Here is a 4,520-nt window from a genome sequence, read left to right on the forward strand (position 1 = left end):
GGCTGGTTTTGAACTCCTGAGCATAAGTAATCCTCCTGCCTCAGCCTCTCAAAGTGCTAGCAACCATGCCTGCCCAGACTTTTCTAATGAGTTATTGGGTCTTAAAATGTTCAATTTAGCAGAAAATCTTGTATTGTTCCCTGGGGCTATCTCCTGTGTCTTAATTCTTTGAATTTTCCAAGAAGCTAAGGTGTTTTCTAAGTCTAAGGAAGGCAGTCTTTCTTTACAAGTCAGAAGGGGGAAAATAGGCCAGTCTAATTATTCTGTTGTTTCCATGGATTCACTTGCTGTATTGTTGCCATTGTAACTGGTCCTGCAATCTGATAATGATTGACCTTTGCCACCAGGATGCATTTACTGATTCAGACCTTTCAGTTTTCATGGTGATTTATACATAGAGTTCAAAGCTATGGTGTTCTTTAGTTTCTGTAATTAGGCTCAGCCATTGTTCCCAGCACCCTGCTCTGGGAGCCAGGCATCCTAGCTTTACCCACACAAATAGGGAGGAGATTGATGCTTCCCCTACACTAAAAACACTATTTGGAGCCCACATCTCAGCTAGAGTTAGGCTAGGTCTTCATGGTAAGTAATCCTTTGAGACCCCTGTTGGTCTTTTCTCTGACAAATATTAGTTGAGATTGTTCCACCAGTCAGAGGTGTTAAAATAATGTTGCAGGAAGAGATTAGAGTTCCCTTTCCCTTTTGCTGTCAGATTTGTATCTTGAGGCTTTTTTATATCCTGTGCAGCAGCTTTGTTTAGATAGCAGAAGGTTCCATGTTCTCTTTCCACAGAGCAGTGGGAACCAAATTGCAGTAGGCCCCTCAAGTAATCCATTTCTACAATAATAAAAATCTCCAGGCTACTTTCATATCTACCTCATTTTAAATATATTTTAAAGTTCTACCTCACAGTAAGCCAGTTAATAAAATTGAGTTGGATTTAACACAGCTAGGCGTCATCTATGACTCATTAGTATCCATGTATAAAACAGGGCTTTGTACTTGTTTCAGCAGCATACGCTTTAAAATTGGATCAGTAGAGAGCAGATAAGCATAAGCATGGCTGCTGCCTAAGGACGGCACACAAATTCATAAAGCATTCCATATTTTGCATTGTCCCTGGTAGGTCATTTGACTATTTGTTGACCAGCTCCAAGGAAGCAGTGTGAGTCAAACCAAAACAGGAGATACCTGAGATTAAAATTGCGATTACTATAAAACTATTGATGTATGGTGATGTATGTAATGAGAGCAGAGCTGAGTAACATATGGGATGTTACATGCAAATATGTTGTTAGTACATGTCTTGGAAATGGGAAATTGTCAACCTGCATTCCTTCATAAACCTGAAAAACAGTAAAAGCAGGTTTTTTTTCTTGTATGTTAGTTGGAGAGGACCATGGAGATCCAGAATCCTAGCACAGATGTGCTGGCTCAGTTTGAGGAGGTAGAGAAGGAGTGGTGGTTGTCCAAGCCAGGTTTTGACATCTGTTAATTTTCTGCTCTTGGTGTGATTGATGAGCTCAGTAATAGGTGACAATTATAGGTGACGTTATCTATTTTAATGAGATAATATACATAAATTTAGTTGTAAGTTATGAATTAGCTGAAATGCCCTGGATTACAAGCTGCAATACAACTAATAAACAAAATTAGCACTTAATAACATTTTATGAAAACTGCAACATTTGAATATTAGAACCTATGGAAAAACACACATCAAGCTTTATTTGGGACTCCAAAATAGTTTCAGCCATAAAGTTCAAGACTAAGGTATTCCATTGCTTTACTATTTCTCTGAACATTTAAGCATGTAATCTCATTACATCTTCCTAACAACCTAGTGAAGTAAGGTAGCAAAATCCTTATTTTTTAGAAGAAACCATGGAGCCTAAGAGAAGTAACTTGTCTGACACAAATACCTATTGGTTACAGAGCAAGGACTTGTTCTGAGTGCAGGACACTTCACACGATGTCCAGCTAACTATAGTTAATTTACTAAGCTGTGCTCCCTCCATTATGAGTACTTCACTTTTTTTTTCTTTAATTAAAAGGTTAATAAACTTGTAAAGCTTAAAATTTTGAAGTGTCTGGGACAGAAATTAAAGTTCTGGTATTAGTGTTGATATTGCCTGAAATGGTTTAAGAATTTAATATGTTTGGAAATATTTTTTTATTTTAGTATTAAAATAGCAATTTTATTTATTACTTTTTTGTACATAGAATTTGACACCAAATTTTGGAGCATAAAAATAAGATATTTCAATGCAAGTAAAACTTCTGATAGTAAATTTCTCATTTATCGTGCTGGTCCTACTCTCGATAAAAAAGAAAGTAAGATGTAAGATTAAGGTAGTTTTTTTTGGTGGGGGTTATGTATTTATTGATTGATTGGTCTATATTTATTTATTTTTTTAAAGACGGGTTTCACCATGTTGGTCAGGCTGGTCTTGAATTCCTGACCTCAGGTGATCTGCCCGCCTTGGCCTCCAAAGTGCTTGGATTACAGGTGTGAGCCACTGCACCGGCCTAGATTAAGGTAGTTTTGATGGAAAAAGACCAGTTTAAAAATATGTGTAAATTGCAAGTATATATATGTATATACATATATGTAAATTAATTTTCAAAATTTAACTTCTTTAGTTTGGAATTCAGAGTTATTTAAGAAGGTAGTGGTATCCAATTTATAATCTGAAACAGTATTTTCTGGAAAAAAAATCATTTACTTAATTACAATCCCTGAAATTCTATATAATATTTTTTGCATAAATAAGAAGAAAGATTGTTAAATTAGTATGTTGTATGTTTTCTCTATAGTCACATTATAATGAATTGAACTTGTTATACATATGGATCTTCTATTTCATTTTTATAATAAATTGTATTTAGTAAATAAATAATTATAGTTGACCTGTGAATAATATGGGGGTTAGGGACTCTAATCTCTGTGCAGTTGAAAATCTGAGTATAACTTTTAATTTCCCCATCTTAGCTACTAGTAACGCACCATTGACTGGAAGCCTTCCTGTTAACATAAACAGTCCATTAAAACCTATTTTATTTGTGCTGCATTATTATATACTGTGTTCTTACAACAAAGTAAGCTAGAGAAATTAAGCTGTTAGAAAGAAAATCATCAGAAAAAATACATTGACTTTTCATAAAACATAAGTGGATCCTCACAAAGGTCTTCATCTGTCTATGAATTTCAGAGGCAGAAGAAAAGCTGCATATAAGTAAACCCCAGCAGTTCGAACCCTTGCTGTTAAAGGGTGAACTGTATTACGTATTAATTTGTGTCACTAAGAAAGTAACTATCTTTAGAACTGGGAACTCAACAATCCCTTTCTCGTACCATAAGTAAATGGCAATAAGAACTGTAAAATTGAAACAGTGTGCACCCATACAAATTGGAGATTATGTTTTGGAGATACCTACTGAGTGCAGAAGACAGAAAAACAATTTCTTTGTGAGAAGTACAAGCTATGTTACATATTCTTATGTAAGCAAAATGGTTTTATCTGTCATAGTTTACACATACACACACATGCACATATACACACACATACATGTGCTCTTACACGTGCGTATGTACACACTAATAAGTTAAAAGTCCTGCTAATTCTTTATGACCAAATCCACTATTTGTAGGGAGCAGCGGATAACACATCCTACACTTTGGATGCAGTTCTTTTGACTTTTTGACTTGTTCTGTGATGAACTGCCTTTAATGGGTGAACCATTTTTTCAATTTTATAAGAAATAAATAGAAGCAAGTAAAAGGAGCTCTATGATCAGTAGTAGACTGTTGTACTTTCTTCAGTGGTCATATGTTTTTCTCCAGGTATGCAAGTTACTTGAATGATGAGTTCTCCAGTTATACAAGTTACTTAAATAATTAATTATTATTATTATTATAAGAAATGGGGTCTTTCTGTGTTGCCCAGGCTAGAATACAGTATCTATTCAGTGGTACAATTACAGCTCACTGTAGCCTTGAACTTCTGGGCTAAATCAGTCTTCCTACCTCATCCTCCTGAGTACCTGGGACCATAGTCATGTGTGGTTACATCTAGCTGGATACACAATTATTTATTGGTTGATTTGTTTATCTGTTTACTTTTGATACACTGTCTCCCTCTGTTGCTAGTGTTTGAGTGTAGTGGTGCAGTCTTGGCTCCCTGCAACTTCTGCTTCTTGGCCTTAAATGACGCTTTCACCTCAGCCTCCCAAGTAGCTGGGACTACAGGCATACACCACCATGCTTAGCTATTTTTCTTTTTAAGTTATGTATGTATGTATGCATGTATATATGTGTTTTTTAGATGAGGTCTCACTATATTGCCCAGGCTGGTCTGGAACTTCTGAGCTCAAGTAATCCTTCTGCATCAGCCTCCCAAAATGCTACGATTTTACAGGTGTGAGCTACTGTACCTGGCCTGCACAATTGTTATAAGAAGAAATTAAGCCCCAATTGAGTTGCAGAAAATTGACTACCTTTTCTTTTTCTTTTTTTCTTT

General features: G+C 35.6%; 1 non-coding gene across 1 annotated transcript; it reads left to right on the forward strand.

Annotated features, from left to right (window-relative positions):
- Window positions 1–1,002: 1,002 nt before the first annotated feature.
- On the forward strand, window positions 1,003–1,111 carry LOC119468116. Its single transcript, XR_005196732.1, has one exon. It is a non-coding gene; the product is annotated as a U6 spliceosomal RNA (small nuclear RNA).
- Window positions 1,112–4,520: the final 3,409 nt, after the last annotated feature.

Source organism: Cebus imitator, unplaced genomic scaffold (genome assembly GCF_001604975.1).
Source record: "Cebus imitator isolate Cc_AM_T3 unplaced genomic scaffold, Cebus_imitator-1.0 Scaffold379, whole genome shotgun sequence".
Lineage (NCBI taxonomy): Eukaryota > Metazoa > Chordata > Mammalia > Primates > Cebidae > Cebus > Cebus imitator.